Source organism: Pelodiscus sinensis, chromosome 1, assembly GCF_052426305.1.
Source record: "Pelodiscus sinensis isolate ZL-2025 chromosome 1, ASM5242630v1, whole genome shotgun sequence".
In the NCBI taxonomy this organism is placed as follows: Eukaryota; Metazoa; Chordata; order Testudines; family Trionychidae; genus Pelodiscus; species Pelodiscus sinensis.
The window spans coordinates 20,341,134-20,353,914 of NC_143052.1; the positions used below are offsets into that span (position 1 = coordinate 20,341,134).

General features: G+C 39.2%; 1 protein-coding gene across 1 annotated transcript in view; it reads left to right on the forward strand.

Annotated features, from left to right (window-relative positions):
- Positions 1 to 12,781, forward strand: part of PCLO (piccolo presynaptic cytomatrix protein) — a 501,171-nt gene that overhangs the window by 351,149 nt on the left and 137,241 nt on the right. The window lies entirely within an intron of this gene.

Consider the following 12,781-nt stretch of genomic DNA (forward strand, 5'->3'; position numbering starts at 1 on the left):
AGTATTTGCAAATATTTGTTTGAATTTTGTGTTTTATGTGACCAGGTTCTTTCCTCTATTGCTCTCTTTATGAGCATTCCAACAAATGGGCTTTTCTTACAAACACTTGAGGAATGGTTATTGAGTTAACCCAATTCATTGTTGTATCTGTTGGTTTTTAAATGCTTGTTAATTTCTTTCTCAATAATATTTTATAGGCAGTAAATAAGGAAAAGGTTCTCTTTTCAAATTAAAATTAAAGGTTAATGAGGAAATTGCTCAGCATTCTCTTTGTTTATGCTAAGGGCCTATTTCTGCCATTGATATATTGCATTTGGCCCCATTGCATTCAGTGGCTTAGTAATGGAAGAAGGTACATATCTACTGATCAGACTACTGGCTGGAAAAAAAATTACATTAATATGAAGTAGGAACCTCTTTGTTCATGTCCTCAACATCCATACAGAGGACTTACAGTGCAACACTTTGGGTGTGTGCTGCTGTTCAGAGCCTTGTAGTCTAAACTGTGCAGCTGAGTAGACAAGCCCTAAATCTGGATTCATGTTTTCCCACGTATATTTAAACTTTCCACCCATAAAAATTGGTCTTGATATGACTGAAGTGTGTATTTCCTTAACTAAATAGCTTATATAGCAATCCAGAGAAAGAGTAGGAAGCAGCAATGCTATATTGATGACAATATGTCATGTTTTGGGAATTAGGAAGGGCACTTAATGACTGAAAATCCACTGACTCTGCTGAGCAGAAAACTAGCCTTCTAGGCTCTCCTGCTGTGAACAGCTTTTGAAATAGAATTCTAAAATAGCTTCTCACACACCATTCACTGCTCTATTCAGCAGTGTTGTTTGAATATACTATGTCCATCAGTCTCAAACCAAGTGACTGGTCATCTGGACTCCTCTGTCATTACCATTGTGCGTCATTGCTATGGTTAGATGAACAAGTCAATGAAATAGTTATCTCTTCTTTTCCTTTTCCTTCTGAGTCCTCTGAACAGCCACATTTTAAGTGGATCTTCATAGCCCATTTCTGAACCGAGTTATACCAGCATAACTCTGAAATAACTCCCCCAGAATCAATGGATTTACCCTGAAGTTGTTTCACTATAACTGAGAACAGAATGCAGGCCCTGGAATAGCACTGAATGCAGTTTCATTGCTGCTCTGTAATCTATTCTCAAACAGGGTCAAAATTAGCATTCTAGTAAGGTATGCCCACCCACACAATATGCTTTCCATTCATCATAACTTGCTAGAAATAAATCATTCTCAGTCTTATCACTACTGCCAAGTGACTTTTTATATTATTTTAAAAGGTTATTGCTCGTCTGACAAGAATATGTCCCTCTGCTTTTTGTATTTCTTGATCAAAATGCTGATTTTGTTTTCTGAACTTCTAAATCTGCTAATATATATTTGATTTGTAGTAAGGTCTGTGGGCCACTGTCTACTGTCTAGTAGAATGGTGTGGATCTCGAGTTAATCCAACAAAGTTCTTGGTGTTGATGCCTGACAGTAGAACTCAGCCTTGTATATTTTTCAGTCTTTTTGCCACTTCACATATGAGAAGGCAGGTTTATATCTTACACATATGGCTATTTGTAAATGGTAATGCTCTTTGATCAGCAAACTGTTTGTGTAGCAATCATGATTCACTTTGATGCTGTAATGATTCGTGGCTGCCTATTATTACACATACTCCATAGTCATCAATTAATCATATAGAAATGTCATCAGGAAAAAAAGTCATGACTCACCAGACTTTCCAAGAATTTGACCTCCACTGATTACAAAAAAGTAATATTTCTATTAGCTCTTGTAAGTACTGGAACAGGTCTGAAATTCCCTCCAGTGGAAGAAAGTGATGAATATATGGACAGGTCAGTATATTACAATGCATCTTGCTTATATGTTCTTTTTGGATCCGTTAATGATATTAGAGGTATCTTCAATAGTGATTAGGAAATGCCACTCTTTCTGGGTTCTCTCATCTTGACTTGCTCCAGGAGTTCAAAAATAGCTCTGATTCATCTTTCTTCGGGGTCACATAAACTGGAAGTGGAAAGCTGATTCCACTGGGCTATCAATTAAAGGTAGTAGTCACAGTTTGATAGACGTGTCTGATCTCCCTTGCATGTTACTAGAGACATTTCTATAATCTTCCTGTTATTTCTGAATATTTATTGAATGTTATAATTATATAAAAGAGAACAAAATGACAACTCACAAAATTTACAATAAAAATTGTAATTTGTGTGTGTCAACAAAAAAGTTTACCGAAATTGCAAAGTCAAGCTTTCAGAAGTTAGGAAATGCCAGATCAAATTTTGCCTATGCAGGTCTCATGCATATGTATTTTGCTACAGTCTTTAATTACTCAATTCCGTACTATTTTTTTCCCCAGGAAGCCTAATTTCACTCAGTGCACATAATGGACAGTGTTCAGTTAATTAATTCAATATTTTGTTTTATCCTCATTATGCAGTGTGTGACCTTAGGCTTTGTTTACTATGACCTATTCAAACCTTGCAATGGAGAAAGAATTATTAATGTCCTCATGGGCTTTTCTGTGGTGTTTATCACTCTAGTGTCTGAGAGTGCCATGAACATTAATTTATTTGTTTTTGGAACACCTCCTGTTTGTGATAGAATGTCATTATCTCCATTTTTCAGACCGGGGACTGAGGCACACAGATTTACATCAACTGTGTTTCCTAATTGTGCGTGTCCAATTTGAGACACTGAGGAATTTTTCAGAGTCCTTAGCATTTTATAACACTTCATATTTTCAAATAACCATTCTCATTGACCTCAGGGGCAGCTGTGAGTTCTGAGCACTTTTGTAAATCACACTGGATGATCTCAGGTCAGGTACCCAGAAAATGAGGAACACACAAATAGTTGCTACCTCTGAAAAATCATATTTAGTGAATTTCCCAGCATCGTATGTCACACTCGGTAAAAGTGTCACAGATGGAACCCAGTTTTCAAGGGCAGCATTAAACTGCCTTAACCATGAAATCATCCTTTTTCATCCTGCAAATGCTGCCTCCTTCACAGTACCCCTTCCCCTTTCCACATCTGATGAAGCAGGGTTCCTATGGGCAAAAGCCCCCTTCACTGCACAACCTTAATTCATCTCCAGAGCAGGTTCATTCTGTGTACTGAATGATGCATGGGACCTGTAGAAAAATATCAGATCATGTAATTAAAGACTGTATTATAATTCAGAAGCAAAAGGTTGTGCAAGTAACTTTAATTCTGGTATTTCCTAACTAGTGATCTGTTAATGATCTTAGAGATTAAAAAGACTTGAACTTTTCAGTTTAGAAAAGAGGAGACTAAGAGAGGATATGATAGAGGTCTATAAAATCATGACTGTCATGGAAAAAGTAAATAAGGAAAAATATTTACTTATTCCCTCAATATAAGAACTAGGAGTCACCAAATGAAATTAATAGGCTGCAGGTTTTAAAACAAACAAAGGGAAGTTTTTCTTCACTCAGCTCACAGTCATTGTGTGGAACTCCTTGCCAGAGGATGTGGTGAAGGCTAGAACTTTAACAGGGTTCAAAAAAGAGCTAGATAGATTCATGGAGATTAGGTCCATCAATGGCTATTAGCCGGGATGGGTTGGAATGGTGTCCCCAGCCTTTGTTTATCTGGAAATGGGTGACAGAGGAGGGATAACGTGAGGATTACCTGTTGTGTTCCCTCCTTCTGGGACATCTGGTATTGGCCAATGTCAGCAGACAGGATACTGGGCTAGATGGGCCATTGGTCTGACCCATTATGACCTTTCTTAAGTTCTTATATTCATTTTTCCCATGTGTGTGTGTAATTTGCTAGGGTTTTAAAAAAGCAAACTAACTCCTGCCCCAGAAATTCCATCATATAGTATTATGTTGACAACCATATGGGTCGTGAGCAGCGTTCTCTCTAAGATTTTCCAACAATGAGTGGAGTGAATTTTGGCTGTGCACCAATGTTGAGGTCATGTGTGCTGGTTTGGATGTGGGCCACAGTGGCACCTAATTTATTAACACACACATTTTCCCACACTGGAGCAGAAATCCTCCCCTCCCCTGCCATGCAGACAATCCCTCATGCATCTCCGTCCCCCCTTGGGCATGCGGCAGGTCCCATTCCTGGCCTCTGGAGCAAACCCTGCACCCTTGGCCATGTGTCAGGTCCCATTCCCGTCCTCCAGAACAGACCACACACCCCCAGCAATGCGGCATGTCCTGTTCCCAGCCACCAGAGCAGACCCTGCTCCTTGGCCATTCAATATGTACCATTCCCAGCCGCTGGACCAGACACTCCCCTGTCATGTGGCAGGTCCTGTTCCCGGCCCCAGCTGCCAGAACAGGCCCTACCCTCCGCCAACTACTGGAGGAGGCCTTCACCCACTCCCCCACGATGTGGCTGAAGCCGGTCCTGCCTCTCTCCTCCCTTTCAACATTAAAAGGAGGCAGCTTTCTCTTCCATGGTTCCTAGGCCTAGTAAGGGGGTAAGGAGCATTCGAAGTACACAAGAGAATCTCTCTGCTGTCTGTTCCATTGCTCAGTCCTAGCCTGCAATGGCCCAGAGCTGCAACTGCAGGGAAACTCCTGCTTAGCCCCTGACCGGAACATGGCCAGTGAAGACAGAATCTTCTGGGAATTTAGCTACAAAGCTCTAGAAACCCTCTACTGAGCACAGGCAAACAATTTTTTCAAAGTCTAATACCTTAATCAGATTTGGATGCATTTGGCTGAATGGCAAAAGACACATTCCCAGTACAGTGCCCTCATCCCTCCCTCCACATCCACTTCTTGCCAAATGTCAAGTTGTTTCTCCAAAGCACAATAGCACTAGGGATGCTTAAGGTCACTGCAGTTTTTAATATGTATTTCCCTAGTTTGGTTCTTGGAAATGGCCAAGCCATTTTAAATGAAAATTTTCTAAAGAATTCAGCATGAGGAGGACACTCTGCATGGAGATTTTCTGCTGAAATGGTTACAGTATGGCAAAGTTATAATTGACTGAAAACAAGATGCCATAAGGTCAAGTAATAGTCAAGTAATCTTAGTGTTAGATTATGTCACCAGTCCCCTCCTCCCTTGAAAATATACAAGTAGTCTTTGCAGTCACAACACTGACTACATCTAAATCCTGGCAAAATTTTAAACTAACTAAAAAGGAATTAATAAAATCTAAAATAAAAATCAAACAGAAAATCACCCACTTCAAGTAGAGTTTCGACCCTAAAGAAGAAGTGCCAGATAATCTATTATGCTTGTTAGGAACTGCTTTATTGTTAATTATTTTACATGGAAAGTGATTGGATACTGTGGTGATGGGCAGCCATATAAAACAGATCAATATACATATACATACATAATTCATAAATTACATCTAAGTTATGCACATACACATACTAAACATGCAAGCATGTTTTGGATGTGCGAGTGTATAGTGGAATGCAATGTTTGTAGCCTTTAAAGCACTATCTCCTTTTAAATGGAAAAATAAGAAAACAAAATGTAGTAAGGTGGGGAAAATGATTAACAATGTGAAGAAAAATGAATCCAAACTTCCATTAGTTATGCTTACAAATAGGGTGTAAATGTGTCACCCTATTAGTAAGCATAACATGGATGGATACTAATGTCCTTATTCATGATAAATATTTGCTGCAGCATTTTAATATATTAACCATATTCTACGAATTCTGTTTTGGTGCAGCTCCACTGAAATCATGAATGTTGTACCTTATTAAGATTTAATAATAGTAATCAGACCAGGAATCTCTAGTCCTTTTTACAGTGGAGTTGAATTTGGCCCACTGACAGCATAGCAAAAAAAAAAAAAAAAAAAAAAGACACGTGCATGCAAAAATAAAAAATCCATATTTCTGACTAGGAAGATGGCAAACAATGTGCTGTAACAGGAAACAGGATATTTGCAGTGCATGGTATTAGAACAACAGTAGAGTGCAATCGTATTGCTGACCAAATTCAGGACAGTGAGGTCACAATAATTATATCTTTCTACGTAGCCCAAGGAAGGCACAAAAAAGAAGATGAGAGTTTTATTCTTCCAACAAACTAAATATATATTTAACCTTGCCTTGCATATCTCTGCTTAAATGCATTGAATGAAGGTTCATAGCATACTATTGGTGAGAATCCGTTTTCATCTACTCTTCTTTGGGCTATGGGCTTCCCATGAGTATCACAGGGAGGAGAGCAGGAGATGGTATCAGTGTTAGGAGCTGTTATGCCTCCAGAAGGCAAAACAGACCCAAATCTACACTGTTTTTGCAGCCACTTTATGTTTGTTCTGCTGGAATAAAGTAGTATAAAAGACAATTGTCTCTTAAAGAGGATTCTCATGTAGTGTATAGCCAGTACTCTAGCCTTCCATCTCACCAATCGCAAGTCTTATCATAGAGGGCCTATTAGAGGTGTTCCTGATGAAATGGGCATAGGTATTGGAAGTGAGGCTCTCGAAAACTAGAGCATAAAGCCACTCCCTCCCCGCTTCCTTCTCCTCCCCACCCCAATTCCTGAATCACATGATGAGCTTAATTCGTTGATTTGGTCCAATGTTTCCTGAGCACTGGTGTAAAACACACTCTAGAGAAGGTCCTGGTGCATATTTGAATAGCTATAGAAAACTGCAGATGAAAGGCACAGGTGGCTGCATCACAGTAAAATAAGAAGAGGTTTCCCGATTCCCAGCATCCAGAATCCTGAATAAACAGGCCTCTCATGTCACTTTGATTATTATACTCCTGCCACAAAGCTGGAGATATAAATGAGCTGGATGTTGAATATCACAGTAACATAAAAGAAGCATACTTCTGCAGACAAATTTGAATTCTGGGTCTAGACAAATGTTTAAGTCATTTCTTATTTGATCTGAACCAGTTCGTTCAATGTGTTGTTCAAGTGGTTTAATATATGGCCATAAAAGAAGATAATAATTAACTTCATTCTGGTCTCTGAGCATTAGTCCTCGTGAGTCATAATGCTGCCTGTGCTCATTCATGTGTAAAGAGGGAGAGCTGGCTCTCAAAAATGTCCCTGGGCTGCAGGCATAGGTTTATCGGTCCAAGCAGAAGCTGATTTTATTAAAGGAAGTCCATAGCAGTTCTATAGTTGTGTTGAAAGCCTTTCACTAAAACCCTTTGAATATGACTTAATCCTAAAGTGCCCAAAACAGCCCCCAACTATCAGCTATAAATTCTCACTTAGGCAGTTGTGCAACTCTATTACATATTGGATTCACCTCTTAAACTATTATTCTGACCTTTTCCTCTTCCAAACAAAGCATGATTATTAGCGGCACATGTGAGATGCTGCATTGGTTTTATTTTCAATTAATTGCCTCAATGAACATCTGAAAGTACAGTTGTGCCCTAAAAAGTGACATGGTGAAAAGGGCATTTCCTGACTCCGCAAATCTTTTTTGTGTGTATGAGTCTTATCTGCTGATTTCAGAAGATAGCTATATATGTTTATTGCTTCCCACTGGTTATCAGTTCATAACTGATACAACTAGCTGAGAGTGAGTTTTTATTCTGTTCTTTCTTGAGTGTGAATTGTTAGCACGGTACCAATCAATCTCACCTATCCCTCCTAACTGAAGGCATCAGGGGAGCACAGCTATACATAAGGGACTAATTTGGTCTGCAGAACCTTTGTTACTCAGGATGGTGCCTGAGGAGGGAAGAACTCAGCTTGACTTTCAGATTCCATGCTGAGCATATAGAGAGAGTAGTTAGGAAAAAATCTTTGATTTACAAACTGCACACCTTTAATGTTTAAATCATTGAGAAGCAATACCTGTGTGAGCACCCACAATCTTTTTGCTAGTCTTTCTTTAGGATAGTTAAAAAAAAATCTTTTCCTGCCTCACAAAGAAAGAGCACAGAATTTATTTAGAGTTATTGTTAAATACATGACAAATTGATCTATCTGGGTTTTTAAGGGAACTGAGTTCATAAAATATATTTATTATTGATTGGTCTGTCTAGGGTAGTATGAATTCCTAATTACAGTTCCCATACGTTATAAAGTAGCCATAATCGTAAGAGAATAATCAGGAGGCTAGAAACTGATGTCTAGCTCTCCTGGTTCCAGCCCAACCTGCCATGTACCAACTCTCCATGCAACCAAGCTCTTGAGCTAAGTTTGTTCGTCAGCTCTATAATAATGTGAAAAAGAGGATTCCATTACTCACTCTAATCTGATTCATGCAATGTATGGTGAACTTTCGTTATCTGAGCTTGCCCTCAGACAATATAAACCAGTCTTATTAAAAGGCTCCTTTTTATACAGAATGGAGCGATATATGGATATATATTGATAAGGATTCTCATCCCTTAGGCTGTTTGGTAGATCCCATCATAGTCTATGGGAGCCACATGTATAGCATCCAAATATATGAAATCCTGGTACAATTAGCGTCAACATTTCCTAGCACCCAAAACCTCTCTTTAATCATTTCTAGCATAATGGGCCAATCCATATAATCTGAAATGTTTAAAGCAATTAAACCTGCCTCTATGATTATTAACAAATTGATCAAACCAGTAAATGATTTAGAAGGAAACCAATAATGGTGTTGTCAGCCGACGGTCAGGGCAGTGTGTGTGTGTATGCTTCCAAGAAAAGGTTTAACGTCCGTGTCTTTACTGCTAGGACCGGGGTCCCGTCGCAGAGGGTGGCCAGCAGGCCAACAGACGCCCCGTTATATAGGAAGAGCTTATTACACCTTAGATTTTAACTGCTAGAACACAAAGTTCCTTCGCAGCGGGCAGCCTGGGAAAGGCTGGAAAGGTGCCCCAACGGATCTTGTCACCTGGGAGTGACACAGATCCAAACGCCCAAGCTCTCCCTATGTCTGTCCCTTTATGACCGGCTGAAGTTCTTTTAAATTGTGCTTGGTTCTGTTACAGCAACTGAAGGAGTCAGGTTAAAGCTTAAACAGTTACAGGTTTATTAAAAGTCTTATAAAAGCATATGGTTACAATGGCTATTGCTCTATTTCTTAAATGCTAACAAATACAGATTTTAAAAATGGTTACAAAGAAAATAAAGATAGAAAATAGAAATAATGGTACCAAGTGACAGCTTAATCTTTAAAGAGCTCTAAGTCTATGTATATATATACTTAAGCAAAGGACCACATCCAGGTACAATTTTTACCCCTTTCTGTGCCTCTCGACTCCAGCGTGTCAGGCCAGGGCCGGTCTCTCAATTCCTAGGAAAGACGAATACAAGGTGGGCGTCCCCTTGGAACCTCGGGAGATCAAACACCTAACCCGACCAGCAGATAGATGGTAGATTGACACTCAGAGAAAATGCGCTGCTGGACCCATCTATATACCCCTGGGGGCCCGTATCCTCTTTCTTATCTAAGATGCCGAATTGTACTGGTCCGTTTTGTGGCGCCAGTTCTTACAAGCAAGTTTCAAGTTAATTTACACTTGCAAGAGAGATAACTAAATTGTGAATACTAGACATTTTTTTACTGGGCGAGAGATTCCTCCCCCCGTGGATGGATGTATGTTCGTATCAATATGGGTTTGAGTCAAGGGCACTCCTTGGCAGCCTCTTGGTCAGCAATTGGCGTATCTCTGTTTACAGCCATTCACGGTCACACAGCCTGGGCCTTCTGCTCTGTGTGCCCTGGATGCTCCAGGCAAGCAAAAAATGGATGTTACAAGGGGGGTTTCTGTCTGGCTACAGGTGTTCATACTCAAATTCCTTCCCAGAAAGTTGACATCAACATATGTACAACTACAGCAATTAAGCACATTCCTTTCTTATTGTGACACTTAATGAGGGAAGATAGAAAACAATTGAAGTGAGCAACTAGAGATTTAAAACAACATTTTTACCTCTACCAAATAAACAGCTGCTCTGAATTTAAAAAAAAAAATCCAGGATAAGAATGCCAAGTGCCAGCCTCATAGCTGGATTAATATATTTTAGCTCAATCTAATTGTAATCGGCATGGAACCCCAGGCCTTTTCTGTCTGAAATCAATAATTGATCTAAGCGAGCATGTAATACATGGCAGAAGGCATTTTACACTTTAGGCAATTGTAAGGGCCTTTTATACTTTAAAGGCGGTGGGGGTGCATTAAAGTTCTAATTGAAAGGGTGTCCTACAGAGGGTGTTTTCAAACTTTGGATCCTGGCTTGTATGGGTTAGCTGCTAGCTGGCCATAAGATGCTTTGTCTGCTTGAGTATCCACAGGTACAGCCACTGGTAGCTCCCAGTGGCTGTGATTCACTGTTCCTGGTCAATGGGAATTGCAGGAAGTGGTAGCCCAACCCACCCCACTTCCTGTAGCTCCCATTGGCTGTGAATGGCATACCATGGCTACTGGGAGCTGCTAGGGGCCATGCCCATACATGGTCAGATAAAAGTGTCTTGCAGCTGGCTAGCAGCTTACCTTTACAAGCTGTGACCCAAAGATTGAAAACCCTTGAGTGAACACTTGTTGTTTTAATATTGGTAGTACCTCAATACTTCTCAGAGACAGTAATCCCGATAGATTTATAACGGTAAAAAATATTATGCATTTCTGCCTAACAAATAGCATGTATCCACTTTATTCCAATAGTTCTTGATTCGTGAAGAAGTCTGGCATTATGGCATTCAAGTATAAAATATCATATCTTTTTCCTATGGAGGTACTTCTTATTTTATCATCTTTATAGTTTTCTTTTTGCCATCATGTTTCACACCATCGGTTAGTAGGCTGTCGGTTTCTCACCCTTACGCCTCCAATGAGAGTTACTGATATGGCAAACTGCTGCAAGACATGTTGAAACAATTTGCAAAATGCATAATATGGTGTGAAATTTCTGAAGTTCAATACAAAGGACCTCACATTTGGAGTGTTTAATTTGCTTGGGTTAAAGAAAGAACTTGGCTTAAATGCACTCTGGCAATTTGTTTTATTAATCTAATTTTCTTATAATAATACATTTCTCATAGACTAATAAAAGGCACAGCCAACCTGCTGTCTCAGTGGTTGTGTAGCAGGAGGCCTCATTTACTGTTTGACACCATATCTTGTTATTACAAGGCATTTTCAAAAATATGTTTATGCAAAAGAAGCCCTAGCATTTGAAATATGTTTGCTTTTTCTTTTATAGGTTTATGAAAATCAAAATCAAAGACTGTGACTTTTCAGCTAAGAAAAGAGATGACTCAGAGGGGATTTAATAGAGGTTTATAAATCATGAATGGTATGGAACTTGTTGCCAGAGATGTTGTGAAGGCCAAAAGTATAACTTGGTTCAAAAATAATTAGTTAAGTCTGTGGAGGAAGTGAATAAGGAAAATGTATTTACTTGTTCCCATAACATAATAACTATGGGTCATCAAATGAAATTAATATGTAGAAGGTTTAAAATAAAAAAAGGGAAGTTTTTCCTCGTACAGCACACAGTCAACCTGTGGAACTCCTTGCCAGAGGATCTTGTGTAGACCAGGACTTTAACAGAGTTCAAAAAATAACTAGATACACTCATGGAGGTTAGGTCCATTAATACTTATTAGCCATGATGGGTAGGAATAGTGTCCCTAGCCTCTGTTTGTCAGAGGCTGAAAATGAATAACAGGAGAGGGCTCACTTGATAATTACCTATAGTATTCACTCCTTCTGGGACATATAGCATTGGCCACTGTTGGAAGACAGGATAGTGGTCAAGATGGAACTTTGGTCTTACCCAGCATGGCCGTTCTTATGTTCTTATGAGGACAGGCCTATCAAGGGCTATTAGTCAAGATGACCTTGGATGCAACCCCATGCTCTGAGTGTCCCTAAACCTCTGATTGCCAGAAGCTGGGACTTACCACTCGATTATTGTTCTGTTCCGTTACTTCCCTCTGAAGCCTCAGGCATTGCCCACTGCCAGAAAGCAGGCTACAATAGAACCTCAGAGTTACAAACATCTCAGGAATAGAGGTTGTTCATAAGTCTGAAATGTTCAAAACTCTGTACAAAGCTTTATGGTTGTTCTTTCAAAAGTTTAAAATGGCACATTGACTTAATACAGCTTTGAAACTTTACTATGCAGAAGAAAAATGCTACTTTTAACCATCTTAATTTGAACATAACAAGCACAGAAACAGTTTCTTTATCTTGTCAATTTTATAAACTGTATTTTGAGTAGTTTACAAGTCACTCAATACTGTAGTGTGGGGGGCATGAAAAAAGGCATGTTCAGCAAGAAATAGTGAGTCTTTTAGGAGGCATAGAAATCAATAGTCCCTTTGTACATGGGTAGCCCTATGGTTGTAATCACTTGAATATTTTCCAAATTCCTGTAATCTCTTGACATAAAATGGTGGTAAGTATCATTGCTTGGGAAACATACTCATTAAAAGACACAAGAGTACTGAAAGCAGCCAGAGAGTTTATTTAAAGATTATGTAGATTCATCAAAGACTGGCCATGTGTAACAGTGCTTTACTGAGGAAATGGTATGAAGATTGGATGGAAGACTGTGGTATATATATTTTACCAAAACTTACAGAAGCTTTTCTTACATTTCACTCACAAAAGTCTTATCTAATTTTAAAAGGTCAAAAAGAGTAGTATGTGGGCTGAGACGCTTGCACAATAAAGGATTGACATGATGATGAAAGACAAAGGGTGAGATCCTTGACTTCATGGCTTTGTATGCAGATTTATCTCACTGTTCTCTGTGTATTTCTAAGTCATATGAGGAACAGGAAGGAGCATGGCTGGAATACACTCTGCTCTACTA